Below are 7,245 nucleotides of genomic sequence, written 5' to 3' on the forward strand. Positions count from 1 at the left end.
CGATGGTTTTTGATTATGCGGGATGGTAAACTATTGCGCCACGAGAGCACCATGGGTGCACCCAACTCGCCAGCGTAAAACAAGACAAACAATCCCCTCGTTCACCTGTCAAATCTGACAACTCGCGAACGCATCGGTGTTGGTGAGAGCGTTTGGCGCATGTGTGTTTGCCGTGTGCGCTCTCCTCTCCCACACACACACACACGGACTGACTGCGAGAGAGAGAGGAGTGCGAGAGAGCAAATTAAATGTCCCGTTTCGTCGCATGGAAACGGTGCTGCCGCGGGCTATGCTCTCTCCCCACGCGAGAGAGACAGAGCCGTAGAGAGAGCGAAATTCGTTGTTGATGTGTGGGTGTGTGCGTTCTTCGTGCTGGTGTTTGAGAGATCGGTTGCGTTTCAGTGCGAGGCGAGAAGAGCTCTACTTGACGACGACGACGGGCAGAGGAAAATTCGACCAGATCGGCGCGGTTGGTGTGTAAAATGTCTTTCTTCGCTGTGGGGCTCTAATTTGTGGAAAACTTTCGGGGTGCCAGGTGGAAAAAAACGAGTGTGTGTCCTGTCCGGTGGCCGTTCGTAACCGACGACCCGTGGAAGTACACGTTTCCTTCCGGAAAGGACAAATTACGTTTCGGAGGAGGTTCGAAAGAAAAAACGGTTCCGCGCGAGAGAGAAAAAGAAAAAGTTACCCCGCAAGCAACGGGATTTGGCCACGGTTGATTCCGTCCGACCCGACGGTGTGTGCGACCTGCTAGAACAGTGGAACCATTCGTCGGAAACAACGTCGTGGTTTTTTTTTCGATTCCGATGGTCCCTACGAGTGACGTTTCCGATTTTTTCCCCAAGTGACAGACGACGTCGGGGGAGAACTGTCAACCTGAAGGAAGAGAGATCAGGGAAGAACCACGGCAGCGACGACGGAACACGGCGCAAGGATTCGATCGTGGTGTGGTTTTTGGGGCGAGGAAATTTTCCTCCCAATCTCAAAAGTGTGTCAATCACGCTGGAGTTGCTCCCCCCGGGGGAAAGAAAAAGCTCAAGGTGCAAATTAATTTCACCTGACATGATTTCGGCGCACGGAGGAGGATTTTAATTCTTGCATTGATCTTCCCCCGTGGTCGTCAGCACCTTAACATAATATATTACGCATTCTTCTCAAGAGGAAAAAAAATCCCTCGGAGAGAGGACTTCATCAAGAAAAGAAGAAAAAAAAACTCTGGGTGTTAACGGTGGCAGTGTTGGCAGATTGTCTGATTCGGAATTTCATGAAGAATTCAAGATTTTTGGGAAGGTTGAAGAATTCAAAATCAAAAATGCCGAAGCCTGGCCCGGAAGTGCCAGTGAACGGACTTTTGATCAACGGTATGACATTATCATATTTTACCTAATTAAATTTAGAAAATTTGATTTTGCACAACAGCAAATTTATTCAATTCATACATTCTTCAGACGTTTAGAGAGTATTCTCAGAATTAGAAAAAAAAAATAATTGAATTTTCAGACAGAGTCTGTTTAAAGAATATATAAATTTCTACTGATACATTCTAAATAATATTCGACTGAGAATTTCAATTAATATTTGCCGCGGTTTTGTAGATTTAAAAATACCGTTATCTGTGACAACTAATTGTCAAAAACTTTAAAACTTTCTTGACAATTATTACGATAGCACTGATGTGGCACTTAAAATGAGTTCAAATTAGAAAATGGATTGTATTTTCGTATTCTTTGGACTGTTTTCTATTAAGGACAGATAAAACATGCTTGTTGATTACAAGTTTAAAGAATTTAGAATGTAAAACAATCTCTAAATTCATAGGCATTTTCGGTAAAACCTATTTTTTTCATAAATATGGAAATTTGTTGTGCCTTGTTTTGAACTAATCATAAAAAAAATTCAACGTAATTAAGCCTACTTATTGGTCTCGATGAAAAATTCATTAGATACTAAAAATCTGATCTCGCGGGTTAGTTATCAAAAAGTCCTAAATTGTAAATTATGCCGCTTTCGAACTCTATTATCAGCATCAAAAATGCTTTAAATTGTTTATCTGGTCGTCTTTTACTGGAAAGCAATGACAATTTTATTTGTTTTGGAGAAAAAAAATCAAGAAAGTGAAATAACAGGCCATATTCTCAACATTTGAATGAGAAAAGTGTTTTAAAATGCATTTTACACTAGTTGTTTTACAATTATTTTGTCCCGCTCGTGTGGATCAATCGGACCGCACACTGGACTCACTATCCAGAGGTCGCCGGTTTGAATCCCGCGGCGGGCGCTCTAAAATTCTTTGTGCAAATATGGGTATTCGGAGCCGTCGCTCTGTGCCATACTTTCATACACTTAGGAGCCCAGGGCGGCGAAGTCCTTGTAGATAAAAAGGAAGACACTAGTGGTTGGTACTAGCAATGGTGGCCGACAGCTATAAAGTCAACTTCGTTTTTTTTTTGCAATTATTCGTTTTGAACAAAAATAAGATTTGAGGAAAACAAAAATTTTAACGGAATAAAAATAAATCTAAGATTTTTAAATCAACCCAATCATGCTAAAACTGGTTCTAAACGTAGAGAAATGCATTTTTAATTAATTTCAGCTGATTGCATTTGAATTTCTATTGAAATTTTTAAGTTCTTTGAAAAAAATTGCCCTTTGATGTTTTATGCCGATGTTGAAGAAGTAAAAAAAAAACTTTTAAATATAGTTTTACCAGCCTAAACTCATTCAAACAAACATGTAAGTGGTTACATACATTTAGAAAATCCATAGATTTCATATTGCAGAAAAATGATCAAATTCACGAAACAGATGATTTCCAATCACTCATGAAAGTTTCATGAAGATATTTCATGATTAAAGTGAGTAACAGACGATTTTAGCTTTAAACTGTCATACTTTCTGAGCGTTTTTCTTGAAACACCGAGTTGCTTTATGGGTGCCACGATATCTCTTAATTGGAGGGATTGGCTGAAATTTGGTGTGTAGACTCTCAATACATATTCCGTGTGCATATCAAAGCCCGCACCCTGTCACTTTTAGTTTTTTAGCAAAACAAAATCAATTAAATTACAATCGTTCACGAGATGAAAACAAAAAAAATCGTTTACTGATCGGTAATCTTTCGAAAGTTTGGGAGTGATTGCTTTGCCGTGTTTCAATTCCTTGCACTTCCGTGGGCGAAGCTCACCAGTGGAAAATAATAGTTTGAGTTAAACTCGGCTGTGATAGCAAGATTTCTTTATGAAACGATTTTTCAGATAAACATTCAGTACCCATGTTCGTGTTAATGTCCCACACAGTAAATTTAAATTTCCGAGGTCATCTGTAATTATGCCGAAAACAGCGCAATCGAGATTTTGATTCAATAAATTGACGAAATTTCATTAATAAACTGTGATTTTGTTGAAAACAGCTGAATTCTCGGTTGTGCTGTCCTCAGAACATTTTTTAGCTCAGCTGGGTAAAAAAAATGACTGAGAATTTTTATTTTAACTCCTTTTGCTCCCTCCTAAAAAAATCATTATAATACTACACCGGAGAATAATGACAGATTTTTAGTCATCTTTAAAAAAAATGTTTAAATTCTTTCACTAACATTTCAAATAGCGCCATAAACATTAACTTTGCGTGAGAAATATCGCTTTTGGAAATGTTAGCGTTTAATTGATGTAAAGTTACTTCAGAAAAGAGGTAACATTCAACCATATAACTTTACTTGAACACTCAAATAAAACCAAAGTTTTCTTATCAAAGATATGAAAAACTCGCATTTGTTTTGATCTCCAAGTAAACAAAACATACTTTATCACTGAAACAAAAAAAGGTACAATCCCTAATCTGCCAACACTGCCCTTAAACGTCAGTTGGCTTACTGGCCACGGTTGCCAGCTGCTGCTGCGGTGGAACTGCTACGCGAGCGAAAGGCTCGCCAGTTCTCTTCCACACCACACACAATATCGCATCGAGGTCCGTCGTCGCCGTCCGTCTATGACAACCCCCGTCAGCTTCAGCTGCTGCTCCGACCGACAGTGTTCTGCTATTGGCAAAGAACCCAATTTTTGGTAGTGTAGAAGAGGTCAGCCCTCGAGGCTGGAGACACGCACCGTTTTTCCGTGTTATGGGTAATTGGGATTTTCGTTTCGGAGTTTCCTGTAACGGCGCAGCAGCGTAGTTGGTCGTAATTGTGCCAGTGATTGATTGAACCCCGTTCGAAGAGTGTGTGGCATTCGGGGACGACTTTCCCCGCAATTTGGGGCTGGCGAGAAAATTCGATTTTCCAATAGCTCGCGACGGCCAAAAGCGACGAAGAAAGAAAAGTTTTTTTTCCTTTCATTTATATATTCTCTCGTACATTTTTTTCTTCCTTCGACTAAATTTCTTGTTTCTCGTTTCGTTTCGTGTATTGGTGCTGTCTCCGTGCAGAAATCGCAGTGAACCCCAATTGGAGTGTACGACGGTGTGCGTGTGTTTTTCCCTTTTTGTGAATATTATATACTAGTTGCAACCCCCGTACAGTGCTGCTCTCTCGCGTGCTGAGCCAGAAGCTATCAACACCACGGGTATTCCATGACAGTGGGTACGCAGTGCAATCAATGTGAGCTGTTAATGAAAATTTTGAGGCCAAAATAGAGAGATCTTCGGTGTTTGAAGTGGCGGAAATACATGTGGAATCAGCATAATCAGGTGGAAAGTTTCGTTCGCGGCCACAGGCGCAAAGTACACATCCCTCATGCTGCCTTGGAAGGTTTATTTTCGTTGCCACTAGCATCCGAAAAAGCAAGGAAAAAGTGCATGTGATTGTGTTGGAATAGATGAGGTGACACTGTGTGTTAAAACATTCCCATCAACAACCCCCTTGTCTAGTGTGGTCTCCAGCAAAGGAGAGGTCGAGAGAGAGCGATAGTGTGAGTGCGAGTGTAAAGGAATCGTAAGAAAAGTGCAAACCAACTAAGTAAGTTGCTAGAGAGCAGCAAACAAGCAAAGCAGAGAAAAAAAAGATAAAGAATAAATCGGTTGTTTTGGATATACACGCAGTGTATGCGCTTTAGGCGACGTGAAGAAGGCTGCAGATAGTGCTTTGTCGGAAGAGCAAAACGGCGTCCTCAACAGGATCAGCAGCACCAGCACCGTACGACGGCGAGGAGATGAGTGGTCGGCCCAGGACTACCTCATTTGCGGAGGGCAACAAGACGCAAAACTATCCCGTCATGGGAGGCATGAAAATTATCAGTAAGTACCTTGATCCTTGTTTTATGAGGTTGACAACGGGGGTTTCCATCATGGTATGATCGTTGAATTGGGGAAAACATGATTAAGAAATCGATTTTACTGCTAAATAACGCAAATCCAGCATTAGGAGCTTTGTTTAGTAAAACTACTGTGTCCTTACTTTGAACTTGTTATGTAGACTTATTTGACTTATTTCTTGCGTTCAAATATAATGTAAAGAAAGGTCATTTTAAATCAGCTTTACTTTTACTGTTGATATGTAATAAATTGGAAAAATCTCCGGAGAACTTCCAAATAAACGAAATTAAATGTTTTCAGTCGTTCGTTCTAAAATTAAGCCAGAGTTGCAGTGAAACTGTGTATACATACAACAAAAACTTGGAATTAATCTTGAAAAAATAAACATAAAGCCTTTCTTGACATATAGTCTCTTCTTTGACAGCTTCTTCTTAGTGGACCATAGTAAATCCATCGTAAAATGTCGTCTACTAGTTATTTATTTGCATTCAAAATGTTTTTTGGAAGAGTTCCTTTTTTATGTGACCAAACGTCAAACTATCGATGATTTTTAGAAAATTAAATTTTAAAATAATAAGGATATAATTTACATACATTTTATATCACCTATTAGGGATTTTTAAATATCCAGAATATTTTTTCAAAACAACCAATGCGCCATGGGTTTCCTATGTACGAAGGACTTTTTGAAACAGTAAGCGAGATATCAAATAACGATTTCTTTAGAAAGCATTGTGAACCTCATTAAATTTCACTTTCATTCGGTTTGTTCCCAATTACAAACAATTCAGTTGTTTTTTTGCATCTTAAGTTTTTCCGTAAACAATAATGCATTTGAAAACACATTTTTCAAATTAATTGCCTTTCTGAAATGCAAAAACTACCCAAAAACCAGCTGATTATCGCCACTGCACAACTGGCATCACTGCCACCACACTCCGTGCTCCGCGCTCTCTCTCAGTTCTTCTCTCCCATCCCACACTCTCGCGCGCTCTCCCACGTTTGACAGCCCGATCGAAGCACGCACACCAGCCCGGAAATCGTGTACGTACGTATCGATTCCGTCCAGTTTCAAAATGGCGACCGTAGCTCTTCGAACACTGGGCTGCGGAGAGAGCGGGAGAGAACGGAAGAGAGCGATTGGGAAATGTCAAAGTTGTGGGGCTGAAAAAAGTATGCTCTCTCGCGATTATGTTGAACGTAGCATAGAAATAAGAGGTATTTCGTGCTATTTTTTACAATTTGCTGCAAAATTTCAAATTGATTACTTTCCGAATGATTTGAACACAAATTGATTGAAAAATATTCATTCAATCTTACTTCAATGAATGAATTTTAGGAAATCAATTTTGCTCTCTCGCTCACAAACACACTCTCGCAGAGGCTACTTTGCCCAGCAGCACAACCACCACCACTACCACAGTTATTAGCACACTTTCACGCTTATTTTGACATTTCTGGTTCGATTTCGATTCCGTTGGACGGGCAGCATGGCATGGCATGGTGTGGTGGTGGGTGTAAAGTATTGTGGGCGAGACGACGAGCATAACTTCGTTTTTTTCTGCTTCTCTCTTCCCCTTGTCTGCAGGTGTATCGCTATGGGGCTTTGTTTTTCCTATAAGAAGTGAGGAATGACGGGGTTTCGCTAGATAAAGGAGTAAATTGTACTCATTTTTGGCAGTGAATTGAACTTTTTGGGGGCAAGAGTGTGTATGACTTTGATGTTTTGATGAATGAGGTGGGAACAAAAACATCAATGATACAATATTACCTATCTGTAGTATGTAAATAATGAAAATTATATTTGTTTAAGAGAAAAAAACGAACCTGTTTCTCTTGTTTCTAGTGTTATCTTTGTTGTGTTTTTTACTTTGTCTATCAATTATTTATTACCAAAACAGCCAATTCCCTGAAAAAATAGGGTTGTTTAGACAAAAATGCCAGGAAAATATTCTAAACCTGTTTTTATCTTGCAATAATCAAAAGTTTAGGGCGATAATC

General features: G+C 39.7%; 1 long non-coding RNA gene across 1 annotated transcript; it reads left to right on the forward strand.

The window, feature by feature from the left end:
- Positions 1-545: 545 nt before the first annotated feature.
- Positions 546-5,230, forward strand: LOC120415233 (uncharacterized). Its single transcript, XR_008212664.1, has 2 exons — positions 546-736; positions 4,420-5,230. It is a non-coding gene; the product is annotated as an uncharacterized LOC120415233 (long non-coding RNA).
- The last annotated feature ends 2,015 nt before the right edge of the window (positions 5,231-7,245 follow it).

The sequence above is a fragment of the Culex pipiens genome, chromosome 3, assembly GCF_016801865.2.
Source record: "Culex pipiens pallens isolate TS chromosome 3, TS_CPP_V2, whole genome shotgun sequence".
NCBI classification, from domain to species: domain Eukaryota; kingdom Metazoa; phylum Arthropoda; class Insecta; order Diptera; family Culicidae; genus Culex; species Culex pipiens.